General features: G+C 45.7%; 2 non-coding genes and 1 pseudogene across 2 annotated transcripts; all 3 read right to left on the bottom strand.

Annotated features, from left to right (window-relative positions):
• Window positions 1–9811: 9811 nt before the first annotated feature.
• LOC123406504 lies at window positions 9812–9897 on the bottom strand. The gene has a single exon (XR_006612193.1). It is a non-coding gene; the product is annotated as a small nucleolar RNA SNORD24 (small nucleolar RNA).
• A 54-nt stretch (window positions 9898–9951) lies between these two features.
• LOC123406569 lies at window positions 9952–10033 on the bottom strand. The gene has a single exon (XR_006612241.1). It is a non-coding gene; the product is annotated as a small nucleolar RNA R12 (small nucleolar RNA).
• A 91-nt stretch (window positions 10034–10124) lies between these two features.
• LOC123406576 lies at window positions 10125–10216 on the bottom strand (annotated as a pseudogene).
• Window positions 10217–22655: the final 12439 nt, after the last annotated feature.

The raw sequence follows: 22655 nt of genomic DNA, 5'->3' as shown, positions 1-22655 counted from the left end.
TGGAAATCTTCTGAAATGCATACTTGTGGTTTTTTTTCTTTGGTTTTGCTATTCTAGCCAAGAATTGGTGATATCTTTTGTATCGATAATATTGTTGCAAAAGCAAAGAAAAACATTGTGCTAGATCAATTTAAGTTGGAAATCTAAGTTTTACGGGTCGGGAGGAGCTACGCCAGATCAGAACCCGCAGAAGCTGACCCGTAAAAAAATATATTCCATGAATATACATTTTTACGGATCCATTATGCGGGGTCTGCATCTGTGCCAGCCCGCGCCGGCCCGCAAAAGCGGTTTTGCGCGAACTGCAAACGTGTTTTGCGGGCCGGCGGGATACGGGGTCTGCTAGAGTTGCTCTGAGGGGCAGCCCGGATGGGTGGGCCCAGCTACGCGGAGGCTCTGGCCTTATTATTTTCTTTTTTCTGTTCTTATTTTTGCTATATTTTTATACGTTTCTTTATAATTTAAAATAGTCTACATATATATAGAGAAAACACTCTTTAAAAACACTTTGAAAAGTATTTGCCAAAATATTGAATAAATATTAAAAATTGTTGAACGAGTATCCAAAAGATGTTAAACAAGTATTTAATTTTTTAAATAAGGATTAAAATGTTGACCAAGTATTTAACAAAATTTTGAATAAGTATTAATAATTGTTGAACGAGTATTCAAGAAATGTTTAACTAGTATTTTAAAATGGTGACAAGTATTATAAATCTTGACAAAATATTTATGAAAATGTTGAATAAATATTAAAAATTGTTGAACATGTATTTGAAAATGTTGATAAACATTAAAAATGTTGTACAAGTAATTCAAAATGTCGAAAAAGTATTAAAATATGTTGAATAAATATTTTTATTTTTTGAACAAGTATCTAAAAATAGTTGAATACATACTAAAATGTAGAACAAGTATTTTCAAATATTGATTAAGTATTATAAAATTTTGAAATTATTTTTGAATGCTGAATAAGAACAAAAATATTGAACAAGTATTTATAAAATGTTGAATAAGCGTTCGGACTATGTTGAACGTGTATTCAAGAAATGTTAATCACTTACTTAAAAATGTTTTTAACACATAAGACAATATAGAGTGAAAACGAAAACAAACATTAAAAATAGAGAATAAAGAGAAAATCAAACAAAAAATAGAGAAAAGAAAATGAAGACAAAATAAAGAAAAAAACCCAATGAAAACAGTGAGGAACAAAAAATGGAGAATAAAAATAAAGTAAATGATATAAAGTGATTCTTTTTGGAGAAAACGATGAAGAAACAGTGGAAATCTCAACACATTTGCACTTAAGTAAATTAGCATAATAGCTCTGTGACGAATCTGACGAAAATCCTATTCGTTAGCTGGACATTTCCTATTTGCGCCACAGCCGCCAGTTACCGTGCATTTTTGTTAATTCACGCCTGTGGAATTTATAAATGGGCCGGGCCAACTAGGCACCGGTTGATCATTTGTTTTTAAAAATTCTATGAAGTTGGTAGGTATTGATGATTTTTTTAAAATTTGAACAAATATTTTATAAGATTGGTGAAATTTTCTCTAAAAATTGATGAACCTTTTGTAAAATAATAAAAATATATGATTTTTTCTGAATATGGAAGATTTTGTTTGGAAATGTCCATTTTTTTGGTTCGATGAACTTTTCTAAAAAACACATGAACTTTTTCAGAATATATATGAGCTTTTTTAAAATAACATGAGCTTTTTTAAAATAACATGAGCTTTTTAAAAATTTAGTTAACTTTTTACGAATTGTATGAAGTTTTTTTCAACAACAATGAACATTTTGTCAAATCGATTAACCTTTTTGAAAGGTATGATTTTTTAGAAAAATGGATGATCTTTTACTTTAAATCTGTAAACCTTTTCTGATTTCATATTTTTATTTTCGTAACAAATAGAGAATCTGATACTTTTTCTACTGGATCAACAAGAAAAAAGAACAAAATAGAAACTGAACAGCAGACTAATTGGCCGGCCCATGCCAGCAATGCTGCAAGCAACCGATCGTTAACAGGCGTAGGATCGTTACCGGACGCCTGTACACAGCAATTCCTATTTAACGAGACCACCGATTTAGCTTCCTGTGTTGCAGAAAACAGTAAAAAAACGCAAACCTGTTTTTCTTTGAAAATTGGGGGACGCCACCTGTTTTCCTTCTTTTTATTTTTTTAGGGTTTATATTTTTTCAAAAAGTCGGTGTTTAAATATTTTCCTGTTTCTGAAAGAACTGAATTCAAAATTTCACTATTTTTTCAAACTAAGAAGAAACTTCATTGCTTCAAACAATGTTCGCCGATCCAACAAAATGTTCATGTATTTCATAATAGACTTTCAACAACAATAAAATGTTCGTGTATTTCAAATGTCCGCAATTGAGAAAATGGTCACAAGTTTTTAAAAAATGTACACAATTACAAAGAAAGTTTATTAATAAAGTTTTGGAAAGGAAACAAAATAAAAAATAGAAACGAAAATAATAAAGGGAAAAAGAAAATGAAAAAGGAAAACAAATAAAAAAAGAATGAAAAACTATGTAAAAACGGAAAACTCGGTTGTAGAAAGAAACTGATAGATGCTAGGTTGATATTCAGCGAGCTACGCAGCACCAAATAGGACTAGCACCTATTTAATGCCTTTAGCGTCAAATTATTGTCGATAACCCAGATAAAATCTTCGTGGGCCAGCCAAAGTTGGTTCAGATTCACAGGTTTTTCTTTCCGCTTTTGATTCCATATTTTATTTATTCTTGTTTTCTAGTGTTTTATTTTACTAGCAAAAGGGGCGTGCGTTGCAACGGGAGAAAAAAATACCATCTTCAATGACGATGACCACATTATGTTCATATCTCATGACATGATTTCGAAAATTTGTCCATAAATACAAGAAAATATTTTAATTTTATTCACAATTCACAAGTTGAAACAATGTTCATATTTTTTTAAAAATATCATGGTTGTCAAAAAACTTGGTAACTCAAAGAATTATTCTGAATTTCAAGAAACATTTTTTAAAATATACTATAATATTCCGATCCATCCTGACAATTAATTCTTCAAAATTCACTCAGGTATATAATCTAAAAGACTCAGAAGCATTGTTGTTGAACTGCATACATTCGATCATTCGTGAACATTTTTACAAATTTGGGAATATTTTTACAATCAAAAACATTTTTTACTATTTATAAACATTTTTCAAAAATGCCAAACAAAATTTTATATTACGAACTACTTTCAATTATTTTCTTGTGAATTGACGAATAATTCATTTTTTGAATTATCAAATATTTTTTTATTTGCATTAAAGAAATTGCTCAAAATGATAGACTTTTTTGATTCACGAATGTTTTCTCCAAAATTACAATTTTTTTAATATGCAAACATTTTTACGAAAATCCCGAACAATTTTTGAATTCGCAAATATGTTATGTTTTATCAAACATTTATGTAAATATAATTTTTTGAATTTCCAAAGTTTTATTGATTTATTTGAAATATAAAAATGAAAAGGAAGAGATAAATAATAATTGAAAAACTAAAAAACAGGCTGAGCATAGCGTGCTGTTTATTTTCCACTAAGCAGAGCGTAGTATAGTTCGTGCCTATTATTGGGCCGGCCCATGCGAGGGTTCCCTGCAAAACCTTTTTTATATTTTTTTTTAAACTTAGGTGTATGCTACGGGTCAACTGGCTACCTTGATTAGAATTTGATTGTACGAAAGGGGTTTTTATGTAAAACTGGAAAAAAAAGGTTCATAGTCATTTAAAAGAGGGACTGCGGGTTAGTTCGGATAAAATATAGGGTTTTTTTTTTGCAAAACGTAAAATAATGGTTCGACTTGACTTACAAAAGGACTGCGGGTTGAATCCTCAAAAACGGAGGGGCATTTTCACAAAAGCGTCACGACGGACGACAGAAACACTACGTGCTTTATTATTAGGAAGAGATACATGCAAGTTTACTTTTCGACGTTCGAACACATTTCTTTTCTTCCATTCCTTCCTTTACAATAACTGCCACAACACCCTCTTCCATCTACAAAGTGTCCCCTTCTTTCCTTTGACCGGCTGACCCGTAATAAGATGTAAGGTGGGTGCCTTGGGTGGCAAAAGAGTTATGTGAGAAGGTGACTGGTCTAATTGCAAAATGAGCATTCAAGAATTTTTTTTGTTGTGCTGACTCAAGTGCGAACCGTGCATGACGAACAAGTGCTTGAACCGTGCATTGTGAAGGATAATTTCACCGTGCAATCGACACCAACAACAGCCTACAAAATTCTAGGTGAGAGATTTTTCCAGTTACTCATCTAGATTCCGTCAACCTCCTAGACGTTGTCCATCATTGCATTGTTGTTGTTGACCGCACACACCATTCTCCGTGGCTCCGTGCAATCCACGGACATGAAACAGATGCCAGCCGATCCTAGGGATGTATCAGTGCTGCAGGAGTGTTCGTGAAGCAGAAATATTATTATATGGAACAATAAACTATCTTGGCTTATGGACTATATATAGAACTATGTCCTCGTCACTATAAGGCAGGCGTAAATCAAGTTTTGGGAAAAAGACAAGCGGGAGCCCACATACCATCACACGTACTCAGCGTGGATGCCGTTGATGTCTCCACGGGCAGAGGTGATACTATCCGGTCTCTCATGTTGTAGACACCGGAGTCGAGAAAGGGATTCTCACGACTTGTGTTTCTACACGAGTCCGAGGACATGGTATCATTTTTGGACACGAAGTAAATGCAGTCTTCTTGAACTCCGGTGCGGCCACATTGGTTGCCCGCAGCAGCAGGGACCGACTCAGAGCAGCTTTGGCTGACGAAGAGTGCATGCCCCATCAACGTACTGACATCCCTCCATCGTCCATCGCCGCAGCTCAGGTCTGCCGCTTCGTAGACATGAAACTGGTAAGTCCATGGCTGACATATTGTTGCTGGTATAATGGTAGTTAGTTCCACCCTTAGTAGCTGATTTCCGGCCACGACGAGGTAGTCCCGTCGTATGTGCATGTCGGGGCCATAATAATCACCGTTCCATATATGGTCGAGGTCATGATCTTCAGGGCTCGGGGTCAGTGTTTTGCGTATGCAGCAGATGTTTGTGATGTGCGGATCCCCGGCGTCCAGGACATGTAGCTCCTCTTCTCTGATAAGGACATATAGCTTCCCTTGGAAGAGTGCAATGTCGGCGATGGATTTGTGCGCAGGCGACGTCCACGCCATGCATGTTGTGCTAGCCCCTGCTGCGAGGTCACGCGCCGCCGCGAGTATACACGCGGCAACCCACGAATTGTCTAAAACTGCGACGAGTGAACGGACACCACCACCTTGCTGATCGTGTGTCCTGAAAACCAGAACCGTGGCTCGGGAAGATCGACGGTCGCAGCGGAGGAAGGGCACATTAGGGAGAAGCTGTCGTCTTCATGCATGAGGAAGAGCGCGCCTCCGGTTGAGAATCCGAAGAAGACGTCGTCTGGGACGGGCAAACGGTGAACGGCGTCGTCGGGGAGGCTGAGGAAGGTGCCGTTGGGGAGGGCTAGCCAGGGGAGCAGCGGCTGCAGCGGGTGCTGCTGCCTTTGCGGCCGAGCGCCATGCGCGGCACACGGCGGGTAGGCGGACGCGGTCGGCGTGCGATGGAAGCCGCATGAGCACGAGGGCCAGCAGCTCTGCCGGGAGATCCGGCCATGGAGAGCGGCGGCAGGAAGAGCCAGACGCGGCCATCAAGATCGTTTATTATTAGGTGCGCTTGGGTCGGGGGCGCTTGTGTCGTTCATGAACAAAACGGTTTTGAACTGCGGATTGAATAATAAAAGTTACAGATTTTTTTATATAAAAATGCCGTGGTGGGTTTTCCGACGAAAGCAATAGCCTCTTTATTATTAGGTATAGATTTACTATTTTTATCTGGTTTCCAGTTGGTTTTATGTTTCCTCCCATTTCCTCTAGGTTTTTTTCTTGTTTTTCCTTTGAGTAATTTTACTTTTATATTTATGTATTTTCATAAATTATATATATAAATGTTTCTCAATATATGGTGGACATTTAAAAAATATAAATTTAACATTTTTAACATATCTAGGGAATTTAATGTATGATGAAATATTTTCAACAAGCACTAAACATTTTTTAGCGGCATACATAATTGTCTTTAATATTTTCGAACTTTGTGAATATGTATTATATTTAATAGATTTGATATATTTAAATCCATAAAAAGATCTACAATTGTTTCTGCGGGAGGAAAACATATTTAAAGTAAAAAAGAACCAAATCCCACTATGCTCGAACTTTCCCTCACAGTCCCTTTACTTCAAAAAAAATATGCCCCTTTTCTAACACAATCCAAACTCAGACTCTTATACGTACGCACGTACGCTCACCTCTACATATGCACACTCTACGGTTATGAGCACTTTGGTAGTCGACACATGGACGCGCATCATTGGAAGGCTTGCAATGAATTTAGGATAATGCGAGCATCATTGTTAGAGCATCTACAGTCGAACCCCCTACTTTCTCCTCAACCTCCCAAAACGTCCGCTCGCTTAGTGCCCGGTCAAAAAAGAGTGATCCCGCCTGACTCCTCACTTTACACTAAACGTCCGAACTAATCGGCATCCTTCAAACCCGTCTCAAATTTAGGGATATTATGAGGAGATCCGGTCACGCCCTAGCACCATACTGCATGCCAATAGGGTCCCACCTACAGCGACTTGGCGAGAGCACAACAACCATGGCCCACGTCTGGAAGGAAAATCGCAAGAGCTCTAAGACCGGAGCTTGCACTCATGGCCGTTCCATGGCTGGAGCTCGCGCCCGCAAGCTAACCACATGCTGCCCCTATGGCATGTGTGCGCGCTCTAGTCATAACGCACATAATCTCCTTGTCGAAATGTGTGCAATTTGAGATGTGTGGATGTGAATGCGGGTAAACAAGGGCTCAAAGCGAACGCGGCCGGACACTGACAAGGCGTGTCCGTATTTGATGATTGCGATTGTTGATGCTCTTAAATAGAGTATTTGAATCCTAATGGGCTAAGGATAATATTTGTCCTCCTAACCATCCAAACACAAATTGGTTCTCATGCCCCATTTTCCGTTGCATCTAATAACAATGCTCCTTGAATATAATTATACATTATACAAGACAGTTCGTCGATGACGAATTTGTAGATGCATTTGAATAAACTCTTCAAATGTGGTCTGATTATTTTTGAATGTTGAATAGGAACACTCATGTTCTCAAATTTCAAAGTTTGCGGCATCATCATCACCCTCATCCTCAACAACTATGGCGTGCATGATCACATAACATGTCATCAACTCTCATAAGGTCTACGGATCCCATTGTTTTGAAGGTCCACGAACAACTGCAAAAGGGGTGTGTAAAATCTAAAGGTCCTTGGCCAAGTGAGACTTTTTGTATCTTTTGGGTTAGAGATGGTGGCAAAGGTAGCCCGAGAACAATATCAAGGTCATCTTAAGAAGTCCATCATTCTTGAAGCAGTTGCGTCATAGGATTTTTGAATTTGGCACGCTTTCTTTGGTATGTCCAGGTCTCACAATGACATCAATGTGTTGCAATGATCGCCGTTTACGAGGAGGATGACTGAAGAACATGGGCTAACTTTGCCAGGATCATCTCTAGCCATTGAGAAGTTCTCCCGTTTCCAATGCATGCAGTCAAGAGATCCAAGCAAACCCGACCATCCTCTTGCTTCTAAGATTGCCAAGAGCCTCTGCATGTCTGCCATACTCAGGTCCAAACACCTTGATTATGGCAGTTGCAAACCTAACAATGGCATCTCCGCAAGAGCTCTAAAACATCCATAGGTATTCGTCCCACGAATCAGCAGATGCAGCCATGCCCTTCTGATAAGCAAAGAAGCCAATCAGCAGATGCAGCCATGCCCTTTTGATAAGCAAAGAAGCCAATCGTTCCCACCTCACTTCTTTAAGATGAAGTAGTCACCATTTGATTAGACGCTATGGTACAAATGACCGACAGTCCTACGCATCCAAAAACACGGACAGAAATGGTCACACAATGTCACACAAATAGTGCATCGAGGTAAAGTAGTCAGCCATCAATGTCCATTTTGCAATAGTGCATCAAGGTAAAGTAGTCGGCCATCAATGAATCATGTTGAGGATTTTTTTGACAACACAGATCATATCACAAGAAAAATTCATGACAGTGAGATTGTTGAAGAAACACCTTCGCCGCCGTTGGAGAGGACCTAACATCTCACACGGGTTGCTAAAAGGCCGATGTGAATAGCCAAAGAGCGCACAACACCAGCGCAGTGACAGTGAGATTGTTGCAGAAACACCTTCGCCGCCGTTGGCAGGACCTAACATCTCACACGGGTTGCTAAAAGGCCGATGTGAATAGCCAAAGAGCGCACAACACCAGCGCAGTGACAGTGAGATTGTTGCAGAAACACCTTCGCCGCCGTTGGCAGGACCTAACATCTCACACGGGTTGCTAAAAGGCCGATGTGAATAGCCAAAGAGCGCACAACACCAGCGCAGGGATGGTGAGATTGTTGCAGAAACACCTTCGCCGCCGTTGGCAGGACCTAACATCTCACACGGGTTGCTAAAAGGCCGATGTGAATAGCCAAAGAGCGCACAACACCAGCGCAGTGACAGTGAGATTGTTGCAGAAACACCTTCGCCGCCGTTGGCAGGACCTAACATCTCACACGGGTTGCTAAAAGGCCGATGTGAATAGCCAAAGAGCGCACAACACCAGCGCAGGGATGGGATGGCCGGCCTGCAGCAGCGGCCGCTTCTCCGTAGCATTCGTCAGTAGCGGCAAGGACGGCGGGGCTACATAGTTGCACCATGACCACGAGCTTAAGAGAGATTCTGAAAAATTGTGGATGGATAAGGGACGTTGACTTGCGAAAAGATAGAGATGCGTTTGGTGAAGCTAGATATTGATTCACATATGATCAGACGGCTGTTCACTAGGCCAACGTATCGGTTGAATCAGCCGGTTGAACAAAAGCTTTTCTCCTTCAAACAATTGCCCAAGGTTTACAGGTCCACCTTAAAAATGCCAGCATAGACGGTACGTCATACCATCCGTGCAGAGGCTCACCAACCCCACGGTTCCACAGCACACCCCTAAGTTAAAGTGGGTTCAGAACAACACCACCAAATGCTATCTTATTTATTTTCTGTTGAAAGACAGTTCAGGTCTAAATGTATTAGAGGATGAGAAGATTGGGATAACATTTTCTCATCGTAGCAAATTTGTATAGAAATGGCAGTTATACTAGCAGTTTACAAAGTGGCTTGGTAATTTTACAGAAAACTACATACAGAAATTGGGAGTAGTATTTTTCAACATCGTTAGCCTTTTTTCTGTTTTGATCACATATTATTTTCAATAACTCAGATTGCATTTCCAATTTGTAAGGCAGTTGTTTATGAGAAATGATTTTTGTTATGGTGTTTTCTTAATAAAAAAAGTTAACTGTCAGAGTTCGGCCTGGTCTGTCTCAAAGTTCCGAGTAACCTAATATTCAAGATTCTGCAATAATCGATCAAAAGAACTGTGTCTGAATCCCAATCGATGGCCACCAGATGATATGAATGCCCTGTCGAAACAGCCTCCTCATGCGACGGTAACCGTCTTTCAGTTTCCATTTGAAACTCATACATCATATACAGCATACCATTTGAACCTAGTTGAAAAACGTACAGATATGGTGCACCCGAACGCGGTGCTGTCCGAAGAATCGACAAAAATAACAGAGATGGTTTACAGGGCCTCAGAGATCTTGGTGGTTGTGGTCATCAGATGAGGCCATTGCCCCATCAAGAGTAGCAAATATTTTGATAACATCACTGGCACCAATAAAAACATGAGCAAGCACAAAAAAAAACAAAGATGGCAGATTGCATGGTTCGAGTCAGAAGTAGCTGGTTAAAGATCTCATTTTTATTACAAATCAATGGGAATCCGAACGATTTTCTTCTTCATCCTCGCCATGCAAAAGGACACAGCACCCAAAACAAATCAAGAACACAGACAAAATTCCCTAGAAAATCCAAACAAACAGATGGCTCATGGCATGCCGCCGGGTCAGAAGTAGCTGGTTTAAGATATCATGTTTGTGAACACAAATCTATGGAATTCAAAATTCCGAATGATTCTCTTCGTCACACCTCGCCGCGCCACCGGGCGAAAGCACACAGAACAGAGAACGGGCAGATGCAATACCGAAAACAAATTACCTGCGTATAGAAATTTATCTGCTTTGTCACCGGCAAATCCTGGATAAACAGAGGGCGGCCGGAGCTTAAAAAGCAGACGGGGAGAGCTAGGAAAGTGCCCTCCCCTCTGGTTCGATCTGGCCTAAGGATAGATTCCTCGCCGCATGTTGGCGGCGAACAATTGCAATTTTAGGCCAAGAACAGAAGAAACCGGACATGAAAAGCAAATCAACGTCGGGGCGGGATAAACACGGCACATGAAAAGTCAAGAAGGATCAAGACGAGGGCTAAACCCTATATCGGAGAACGGGGAGACGAGGTTGGGGGCGGCGGCGGCGGCGGCGGTGGAAGGAAGAGAGTTCGGGGATCTTGTATTTGTAGCCGTCATGGCGGGTTGGTGTGGTGGGTGCTATCGGGCTAGGGTTTGGACCCCTGGTGGATGTGTGCGTGGGCTACGGCCCATGAAAGGATGGACCGAGGTGGTGGGCGGCGACGAGAGCTCCTTTTGTTACGCTCGTTGAGGCATCTCTACCTGATCTCTTAGCTTTGTCTCGAAAAAAGAAAACTGATCCCTTGGCTTAAAAAAAGCTTATCTCTCAAATTTTAGAGGAGTAAATGACCAGTGTTTTTTCAGAAAATCTATAACATATCCATCTCGCACAACCATTTTAAGTAGATTCATGATTTTCAACAATATAATATAATCTTTATGCAACAACACTATAGATTAAAATTGTTAATGTTTTGGCATCGTACAATAAGGTAATCATCTCAATTACAATATTTGTTCACATCTGAATAATTAAAACAATACTAATGGTACGGAATGAAAAGAACTGTTCAAATTACGCATGGATACAAATAAGGCGTGTGTCAATGCATCGTCTCTTAGCATGTAATCATATACGTAATAAAAATATAAGAAATAACCAGTACAATGCATTGCATCTTATGTGGTGTATGTAGATTTAATGATTTGTGACTCATGCATGCATGTGATTGGGTTAGCACCTCTTTTTTGCTTATGACCACGTGCCAAGGTTGTATGTTAGCTAAGGCCACTTTCAATGCATTGGTGCTAAAATGAGGTGCTAAGTACATTAAATAGTTTAGTAATTAAAGTTTTCAATGCATAGTTGCTTAGCTTGTTGTAGCTAAGCCTTCTTATTTAATGCTTTTTCAATTAAAGTTGTGCATGCATTGGTGCATTTTTTTTCATTTTATTGTTTTACCTAGGTTCATGGGTTTAGCATTGTTTCTTCCTGGGGTCATCACACCATCTCTCTCCTATTAATTAGCTTGCCACATCAGATTTTTTTGCCTATGTGGCAGCCTTAGCATATGTACAAGGTGGAGTATTTGCGAGTAGCCTAAGGTACAACCTCACTATCTCTTTCCATTAAATACAGTGCCACATAAGCAAAATGTCTATGAAACTGCGCTAAGAGACTTGCATTGGCACATGCCTAAGATCAAAAGAATAAAATGGAGTCTACCTCCCATACAGTTACCACTAGTGCTTAATGGGATCATCACACACCTAACTATGTGTGGCATTGCCCTCAATCTTTCGATAGGTCTTTAGAAATGCGAGTAATCCTTAATTTATTGGTTCAGTGCTAGAAAAGCATGTTCATACGAGAAACTTTCTTTTTGTGGTAGAAAAAATGTTTCGAGAAATTATTCATTCAAATGTGCCCATATGAGATATAGTCTTGAAGATCTCATTGCGAGGGAGACAATGGTGAAAGCAGATTTCAATTTGGCCAATTTCGTTTGAAAGTAATGAGTATTTGAAATTTAAGAACATGTTTATATGAGTTGATATCAGCTGATTCATGTTCCTGTTTAGTTGGAAGAAAACAATTGTTCCGTGTTTATGCGATGTAAAAACAGTCTATGCCGAGTCGTCACCTCTCTACCTTTGGTGAGCTCAAGTGGATTCATGTCTCAATTTGAAGCGAGACAGCACACATGCACTTTATAGCATTTGGGTAAAACCTAATTGTCATGGGTATAAGCCTGACAGTAAATGTGTAGGGTACGAAAGGATGGGCAGAGCCTTAGCTACGGCGAGGTTGTATGAGTTCAGGCCCCTCTGCGGTGGAGGTAATAGCCCTACGTCTAGTGCTCTCGGAGCTTGTTGTCGAGTGGAATATAGAATACAGTGAATTGCTAACCCCTGCACCAGTGGGGGAGGGTGGCTTATATAGAGTGCGCTGCCCTCCACAACGGTTCAGTGCACAGGGGTGGAGTAGTGGCGAATAAATACCTACGTTACAGGTAACGTACGTCTTAAATGCTAATAAACCGTTTCCCTCCAGGGGGGTTACGATGCACAGAGTGGAATCCAGTCGGTTAGTTTGATAAACTCCGAATGCTAATCTCCGACTAGATGGACGAGGATCTGTTACCGACTGGATGAAGGGAACTCCTTAGTTCAGTCGGAACTGACTAAGGGCCTTGTCCCTTATGAGGGGTAGTCCTTGGGTTGGACCTACGGGGCAGGCCTATGACCCTACCCTAGGACTATAACCCCATCATTAGTCCCCGAATGGATTGGGGTTGAAACGACGAAGCGATGCTTGAAGTTTTGGATCCGACTCGAACGGATGTGACTTTGGCGTTGCTTGCCTCGATCCATTTTATCCTTTCTGACCAACGATTCGAGTGGAAGTATTTGTGGAACAAACTGTCGGAGAGCGAGTGCTTCTAGGGTATCTCCTGACGTGACCAGTCAACTCAGAGCGGCGGATTTTCCGGGATCCTCAAATTTCGGTTACCGCGCGCTCAGCGGGGATGACGACATCGCGCTCGAGTAGCACCTGACGCCTCGATTCCCACGCCTTCATCTTCTCCACTGATATCGCCGCGGTTGGTCGGGGATAAGGTTTCGGGGCCACCTGCCAGTGATGCAGTCGAAACCTTACTTAAACCTCAGCGGCGAGCGTTTTCTCGTTACGCTCGCCGGATCTCTTGCCTTTGCTTGCTCCGCTCCTCTCGCCTCCTCCTGCGCACCCAAGCTTCCTCCTTTTCCTTCTCCTTCACGGACCCGCAGCTTCCGCCATGACCAAGGGACAGACTAGCAAGCTGGAGGCGAAGAAGAAGAAGGGGAAGGCGGCGGCTCCTGCTCAGCGGCGGCAGCGAGCGTTGCCGGCGGGGTTGATCCACGGGGACTTCCTCCCCTCCACGGTGACGGAGGGGGATCTGCTGGAGCTGGTGGAGCACGGGATGATCGTGCACAAGTCGTGGAGGTTGCCGGCGGAGAGTGAGATCGAGCCGGCGCCCCGGGAGGGGGAGCGCGTCCTGCTGCTCAGCCACGTATATCGAGGTTTCTCCCTGCCCCCGCATCCTTTCTTCAAAGGCATAATGAACCACTTCGGGGCGCAGCTTCACCACTTTCCCCCGAATGCTATAGCTCATCTCTCTGCTTTCATAGTCCTGTGCGAGTGCTTCATCGGCTGTCCCCCCCATTGGGGGCTTTTCAAACATATTTTCTCTGCTAGATCCCAAACCATCAAACGACTTCACCAGTCGGATGATAAGACACACCTTCTCCAGCTCTGCGGAGGCTTAGGTTTCCAGAAGAAGAGCAGAAGTAGTTATCCTGCTCTTCAGCTGAGTGAGTCGGTTAGGAACTGGCAGTCGACATGGTTCTACTGCCAGGACGTTGCCTGCCCGAATGCCACGACAGGGTTGCCTCCTTTTAGCTTAGATCGACCCGCTCCGCCCAAGCAGCTTGCGCTCACGAAGGCGGAGAAGATCGACATCCAACCTCTGGTCGACGCACTCGTAGATGTCGTCAGAAGGGGAGTCATCGGCACAGATTTGCTGAAGGTTTTCCTCGGACGGCGCATCCAACCACTGCAGGCTCGCGACCACGCCATGTGGCACTACACGGGGCCCGAAGACTCCACTCGGACCAACGTCTTGGGCGTGACCGAGGAGAAGGTGGCATCATGGGTGCTCCAGATCACGGGCGCCTGCGAGAACCCCAGAGGGTCCCGGCGAGTGAGGGCTTTCTGCACGGACAACCCTCCTCCGAACGAGGTGAGTACCACTTGTCGAGTGCACGTAACTGTCTTAGTTTTATCGCTTTCTTGAATCTCTGTCTGACGCCTGATGTGACCGACTGTATTTTATGCAGAAGTGGACCAACTGGTTTTCCCCTGTCTCGAACGGGAACCCGGCCGAGGAGGAGGAGGAGGGCAGCGTGGAGAGCGTCGAGTACGTCTCCGACAGTGGGGAAACGGAGGAAGAGTCTAGTGAAGAGGAGGGGGAAGATGAAGAGCATGACTCGCCACCTCCGCCGCCAAAGCATCGAACCAAGCGCCGACATGAACCTGCAGCTCTCTCGGCCCTTCCAGCATCCTCGAGTGCTCCGCCAACGGCTACTACAGTTCCAAGTGCCCCGTCAACTGTTCCCGGGGGTCCGAGTGCTCGGAGCACCAAGAGGACCAGGGACGCTGCTACTGAACTTGCGGGTCAGCCTTCCAAGGTGGCCAAACCGAGCGGATCAAAACCTCGGAAGGCTTTGCCGTGGATGAGGGTCACCGTTCCCGTCACCTCAACGTAAGTGTATTGTTCTTCTAACTTCTTCTGATATTCGATTGGACTCCTGTTTATTGGTCGAATGAATTTCACTCGACAGGGTTGCTACCTCTGCCACCTCTCCGGCACGCCAGGGGGATGACCCCATGGACATGGACAACGTCGTCTCGTCCCAGTCAGGTGCATCGTAGCGATTCCGAGAGTTTACATCATCGCATCACGAATTCTGTCTTCGGTCTTGCCCCTTTCTTTTTCTGAGATCTCACGCCGTTCGGTCTGACTTCCCTCAGGGGCGATTTATGTGGATGAGGTTGACGAGGGGAGATCTGAGCAAGCTGCGGTGCCTGTCCTTGAGGTTGTTCCACCAGTTACTGCTCTCGCTGCGGACGTGCCGCCGACTGAAGCGATGCCGTCGACTGAAGCGGCGCTGGTTGCTGCTGAACCGACTGGAGCAAGCCTTGGGATGCCCAAGGAGCCTCCAACGATGCCAGGCCCGTCGAATGTAGACTATAACGTCCAGCACCTCCCAGAGGATCAGGTGGGAGCGGCCAAGGGGGCCATGGTGCAGGCGGAGCTGATGGCGGGAGAATCCAAGAAGGCGTACGACTCCATCGCATCCCTGTACCAGCGGAGCTTGGAGCTGCGGGACGATATCCGAGTAAGTGGGCTAGTAAGTATTTACTTTTCTCTTGTAACCCACTGGGTGTGCTCGGATACCGTATGATTTTTGCAATGGGTTCACTCTTAGTGAACCCAGTGGGTGTAGTCCCCGAGACTTATGTCGAGTGCTTGCACCGGCAGTTGTCTTTATACACATTGTCTTTGACTTGAGCATATCCAAAATTAATCTGTTCGAATGCTAACAGTTGAGGCACTCGGAGTACCTTGACTGTATGAGTCCCCGAGAGTAAGTTTACTCAGGTCGGGTAGTATTAGCCTCGTAGGCGTAGGTGTTGTCATGTAGCTCAATAGGGCGGACCTATTTGAGTTTCATGCCAGTGGGGTCACTCTCAGTGAACCCACTTGGTGTAGTCCCCGAGACCGCTGTCGACTGCTTGCGTCGGCAGGGGTCTGAAGAACTTAGACTTTTTATTGTTGGATTTGTCTGGTCGTCTCTTGGCGCTGGCTGGTAGAAAACTTGCGAGATGGGGACAACGTACGAGACTCTCAGGGCTGAAAAGGTTCAGTTTGCTGGTGAGCTGGATGCAGCGATGGTTGCCATGGCTGGAATGAAGGATGTGCTGGCGGAACGAGAGAACTCGTTGGAGCAGGCCCGCGAAGCAAACAAGGCATTGACTGCTGAAGTGGAGAGGATGAAAACGCATAGGTCCGAGCTGATGGGACAAATGAAGGTGCTGAACAGGCGGTGTATAGCGCAGGAAAAATATGTCAGTGACTGAGCCCGACAGATGACAACGCTTCTGGGTGGTAAGTACTGTTTTCTGAGTGCTTGTGGTATTTCCATTTCACTCGGCGCTTATTGTTTGCTTGTCTTGTCTTTGCAGATTTTTTGCATGGACGCTGAGGCTGAAGCAGCTGACATCGAGCGGTCGATACTTGAGAACATTCCACTCGGCGAAGACGCCAATCGAGATCTGCTCCGAGCGCACATTCGCCTGGGCAAAGTTGGTCCTTTCATCGGTCGACTGAGAGAAGTCGTCGGCCGGATCGATAAGGAGCTTTGGCCTGAAGATGAGTCGCGACATGAGATGGAAGGCTTGATGACTCGACTGGAGGAGGTTCCAAACCGAGTGCAATCATGGAAGAAGTCTGCGGCTCGTTGTGGTGCAGACGTTGCCCTGTCCCTGGTCCGAGTGCATTGCAAGGAGGTGCGTGAAGAGAAGCTGAAAGCATTGAAGGTCGCCAACACGAAGAAACTTCGTTTCGAAGACTTCATGGAAACCTTCCTTGAGAGTGCCACCCGCATCGCCGACGGGATCGACCTGGACACATTCGTGGAGCCCTTTAGTCCTGACGCCAACCCGGACGACGCTTAAGAAAACTTTTACCTCGGTATGCCGAGTGTTGGTTGTAAGAAACCTTGGCCACTTCTGTTGGCCGTCACATTCTTGGTTCGGTGCAGGTAAGCTTGATCCGCACCGAGTCAACTATCTTTAGGTGAACTTCGAATTTAAATCAAATCTTTTGCTCTTCTGCTGCAATTTTGGCTCGAGTTTTTGTTTGGCGTTTCTTGGTGAAGCCAATGGCAAACATGCGGAGCATGTCAGTGTCAGTTGTCTTGACAGCTACATGAGCCTCTCTGAGGGTCTGCCGAATCTCCGAGTGGATCTGTAGGATACACTGGAAGGTAATAGAGTACTTAGGCGATTCATGATCGCGGCTAAGTCTTCGAGTGCGACGGCCAGGCCGCACTCGGAGCGAGTTGGTACTGATGTAATTGTCAGTGGTCTTGACATCCACATGAGCCTCAATGAGGGTCTGCTACTCATGTAATTGTCAGTGGTCTTGACATCTACATGAGCCTCAATGAGGGTCTGCTGAGTCCCCGAGTGTATCTGTAGGATACAGTCGCAGGAAGCTTTCCCATTATAGCGATTCTTGATCGCGGTTAGGTCTTCGAGTGTGACGAGTGGTGCACGCTCGGAGGAAATTTGTACTGAGGCGATTCTTGATCGCGGCTCGGTCCCCGAGTGCTACGTTTAGTGCACACTCGGAGAAAGTTATTGTTTAGGCGATTCTTGATCGCAGCTAAGTCCCCGAGTGCGACGTTTAGTGCACACTCGGAGAAATTTAGTACTTAGGCGATTCTCGATCGCAGCTAAGTCCCCGAGTGCGACGTTTAGTGCACACTCGGAGAAAGTTAGTACTTAGGCGATTCTTGATCGCAGCTAAGTCCCCGAGTGCGACGTTTAGTGCACACTCGGAGAAAGTTAGTACTTAGGCGATTCGTGATCGCAGCTAAGTCCCCGAGTGCAACGTTTAGTGCACACTCGGAGAAAGTTAGTACTTATGCGATTCGTGATCGCAGCTAAGTCTCCGAGTGCGACGTTTAGTGCACACTCGGAGAAAGTTAGTACTTAGGCGATTCGTGATCGCAGCTAAGTCCCCGAGTGCGACGTTTAGTGCACACTCGGAGAAAGTTAGTACTTAGGCGATTCGTGATCGCAGCTAAGTCCCCGAGTGCGAAGTTTAGTGCACACTCGGAGAAAGTTAGTACTTAGGCGATTCGTGATCGCAGCTAAGTCCCCGAGTGCGACGTTTAGTGCACACTCGGAGAAAGTTAGTACTTAGGCGATTCGTGATCGCAGCTAAGTCCCCGAGTGCGACGTTTAGTGCACACTCGGAGAAAGTTATTACTTAGGCGATTCGTGATCGCAGCTAAGTCCCCGAGTGCGACGTTTAGTGCACACTCGGAGAAAGTTAGTACTTAGGCGATTCGTGATCGCAGCTAAGTCCCCGAGTGCGACGTTTAGTGCACACTCGGAGAAAGTTAGTACTTAGGTGATTCGTGATCGCAGCTAAGTTCTCGAGTGCGACGTTTAGTGCATACTCGGAGAAAGTTAGTACTTAGGCGATTCGTGATCGCAGCTAAGTCCTTTTTTTTTAGACCGGAGTCTGCGACCGCGGAAGAACTTTGGATCTGCAAAAGCTCAATCTGCTTTATATTATTTCACCAAAACTTGTTCTTTACATTGCTTCAGTCGACGGTCACGTGTAGAAGCGCTTCAGGAGATCTCCGTTCCATGCTCGCGGCTCGTCTGTCTCCCTGTCGATGTTGTAGAGTCTGTATGCTCCGTTGTTCAGCACCTTGGAGATGATGAAGGGTCCTTCCGAGGTAGGAGCCAACTTGTGAGGTCTTTGCTGATCCACTCGGAGCACCAGGTCGCCTGCTTGGAACGTGCGACTCCTGACATGTCGTGCGTGAAAACGCCGTAGATCTTGTTGATAAATGGTTGAGCGAGTCAGTGCCATCTCGCGCTCCTCCTCTAGAAGGTCCACTCCGTATTGCCTTGCTTGTTCTGCTTCAGCTTCGGAGAAGAGTTCGACTCGTGGAGCATTCTGAAGCAAGTCACTCGGAAGGACTGCTTTTGCTCCGTAAACGAGGAAGAACGGTGATCGCCCTGTAGATCTGTTCGGGGTTGTGCGAAGACCCCGAAGCACTAAAGGTAGCTCGGTGACCCATGCGCGAGCGGCATGTCCCACCTCTCGCAGGATTCGGGGCTTCAAACCTTGCAGAATAAGTCCATTCGCCCGCTCTGCTTGTCCATTGGATTGAGGATGCGCCACGGATGCAAAATCCACTCGGATACCTTGGCTTGCACAGAAACCTTTGAATCTGTCCGAGTCAAAGTTTGTCCCGTTGTCCGTGATTATGCTGTGAGGTACACCGAATCTGGAGATGATGTCCCTGACAAACTTGATGGCTGTTAGGGCGTCGAGCTTCTTGATGGGCTTGGCTTCAATCCATTTTGTGAACTTGTCGACTGCCACCAACAGATGTGTGTATCCTCCTTGGCCTGTCCTGAATGGACCAACTGTATCTAATCCCCATACTGCAAACGGCCACACAAGAGGGATTGTCTTCAACGCAGATGTTGGCTTGTGGGACTTGTTGGAGTAGAACTGACAACCTTCACATCGGTCGACCATATCTTTAGCCATTTCGTTTGCCTGCAACCAGAAGAAACCAGCTCTGAATGCTTTGGTGACGATCGCTCTCGAAGAGGCGTGATGACCGCAGGTTCCCGAGTGAATATCTTCCAGGATTAACTGTCCCTCCTCTGGGGAGATGCATCGTTGAAGAACGCCTGAAACGCTTTCCTTGTACAACTGGCTATCAATGACAGTGAACGACTTCGACCTGCGAACTATCTGCCTGGCCTGGACTTTGTCTTCTGGTAATTCCTGCCTCAGGATATATGCAATGATCGGCACAGTCCAATCGGGGATGACATCAAGAATCTCCATGATCAGATCAACCACAGCAGGTACGTCGACTTCAGTCGGATCTGTCGAACTCTTTGGTTGTACTGGTTCCTCTGTAAAAGGATCTTCTTTAACTGAGGGAAGGTGGAGGTGCTCGAGGCAGACGTCACTCGGGACTGGTCTCCGAGTGGATCCGAGTTTTGCCAACTCATCAGCTGCTTGGTTTTTCAGTCGCAGAACGTGATGGAGTTCCAAACCTTCAAACTTTTTCTCGAGCTTCCTCACCGCATTGCAGTATGTAGTCATGGTGGGGTTCCTGACGTCCCACTCCTTCATCACTTGATTGACCACCAAATCTGAATCGCCGTAGACCATCAGGCGACGGACGCCGAGTGAGATGGCCATGCGCAATCCGTAGAGGAGAGCTTCATACTCTGCCTCGTTGTTGGAGGAATCAAAGTGTATCTGCAGCACATACTTGAGTTTGTTGCCCTTTGGCGATATGATCACAACGCCAGCGCCGGAGCCATTCAACATCTTGGACCCATCGAAGAACATTGTCCAATGAGCCGAGTAGATGTGGGTTGGTTGCTGTTGTTCTACCCATTCTGCTATGAAGTCAGCCAGAGCTTGAGACTTAATAGCTTTCTTGGCCTCGAACTTGATATCGCAGTACAACATCTCCATTGCCCACTTCGCCACTCGGCCTGATGCGTCCCGATTGTGGAGGATTTCCGACAACGGAGCATCAGAAACGACAGACACCGAGTGGTCTTGGAAATAATGGGCCACCTTCTTCGCAGTCATGTAAATCCTGTAGATAAGTTTTTGATAGTGGGGATACCTTTGCTTGGAAGGAATCAGGACTTCGGAGACGTAATACACTAGCCGCTGAACTTTGTATGCTTTGCCTTCTTCTTCTCGTTCGACTGTAAGAACAGTGCCGACGACTTGATTAGTAGCCGCGATATACAGGAGAAGGGGCTCTTTACTGAGCGGAGCAGTAAGAACCGGCTGGGTGGAAAGTAGGACTTTGAGGTCGTCGAATGCGACATGGGCTTCATCTGTCCACTCGAAAGTATCTGACTTCTTCATGAGTCGGTACAGAGGAAGTGCTTTCTCGTCGAGTCGACTGATAAACCTGCTCAAAACCGCTAGGCAACCTGTGAGCCATTGAACATCGTGTATTCTGACCGGCCTCTCCATTCGGACGATGGTCCCGATCTTTTCGGGGTTGACATCGATCCCTCGTTCGGAAACAAAGAAACTGAGTAACTTTCCGCTGGGAACGCCGAATGAACACTTGGCGGGGTTGAGCTTGATATCGTACCTACGAAGGTTGGCGAATGTTTCTGCCAAGTCAGTCAGCAGGTCGAAACCTTTGCGTGACTTGACTACGATATCATCCATATACGTCTCCACATTCCGAACGATCTGGTCGAGGAGGCATTTTTGGATCATGCGCATAAAGGTAGCTCCTGCATTCTTCAAACCGAATGGCATAGTGATGTAGCAGAAGCACCCGAATGGGGTGATGAAGGCTGTTTTTAATTCATTGGGGCCATACAGACGGATCTGATGATAGCCCGAGTAGGCATCAAGAAATGACAGACGCTCGCAACCCGCAGTCGAATCGACAATTTGATCGATGCGGGGGAGCGGAAAATGGTCTTTCGGGCAGACCTTATTGAGGTGTTTGAAGTCGATGCACATTCGGAGCGACTTGTCCTTCTGGGGAACCATGACAACATTGGCGAGCCACTCGGAGTGGTGAACCTCACGAATGAAGTTGGCTGCCAAAAGCTTGGCTACCTCTTCTCTGATTGCCTTCCTCTTGTGCGCGGCGGACCGACGCAAGCGTTCTCGGACAGGCCGAGCGGTGGGATCCACATGCAGTCGGTGCTCAGCCAACTCCCTGGGTACACCTGGCATGTCAGAGGGTTTCCATGCGAAGATGTCCCAGTTCTCACGGAGGAATTGGGTGAGCTCGGCTTCCTATTTAGGATCGAGGGTGGTAGAGATGTTCGTCGGGGCAGCAGTGTCATCCGTCGGGTGGATGCTAACCTTCTTCGTCTCTCCCGCCGACTGGAATGCAGACTCCGAAGCTGGCTTCTTCGAGCGCATCAAGTCAGCGGGGTCAACTGTTTTCTTGTACTCATCAAGCTCGAGGACGGCCATCTGCTGGTCGGTGATTCTTGATCCCTGCTGCAGACACTCTTCGGCTCGATGCCGATTGCCTGTGATGGTGATCACACCCTTCGGGCCTGGCATCTTCAGCTTCAGGTATACGTAACATGGACGGGCCATGAAACGTGCATACGCTGGGTGGCCCAGAATTGTGTGGTAAGCGCTCTGGAAGTCGACCACTTCGAACGTCAGCTTTTCCTTGCGGAAGTTCTTGTCGGAGCCGAAAACGACGTCCAACGCGATCTGGCCGAGTGACTTGGCCTTTCGTCCAGGGACGACTCCATGGAACTGCATGCTGCTCTCGCTGAGTTTGGACATCGGAATGCCCATCCCCTTGAGAGTGTCGGCGTACATGATGTTCAAGCCACTGCCACCGTCCATGAGGACTTTGCGCAGTCGGACTCCCTCCACCACCGGGTCGACGACCAGAGCCTGTCTCCCTGGGGTGGGTACGTGTGCTGGATGATCCGACTGGTCAAAGGTGATCGCAGTCTGAGACCATTTGAGGAACTTGGGGTTGGTAGGGGTGGCCATGTTCACCTCCCTGTTCACCAGCTTCAGTCGACTCTTGCTCTCAACGTCAGCAAAAATCATCAGTGTTGCATGGACTTGGGGGAACGGATCCTCCTTCTCCTCCTCATCCTGTTCATTGTCCTTTTCACTCGGTTGCCCTTCGTTGAACCCCTGGATCAGGAAGCGACACTGTCGAGTGGTATGCTTCGCATATATGGGGTTGCCCTCTTCATCCATCTTCGTATGAAGCGGACATG

This window comes from Hordeum vulgare, chromosome 6H (genome assembly GCF_904849725.1).
Source record: "Hordeum vulgare subsp. vulgare chromosome 6H, MorexV3_pseudomolecules_assembly, whole genome shotgun sequence".
NCBI lineage: Eukaryota > Viridiplantae > Streptophyta > Magnoliopsida > Poales > Poaceae > Hordeum > Hordeum vulgare.
Note: the sequence above shows the minus strand (reverse complement) of the source record. Positions and strands in the feature narration are given on the sequence as shown.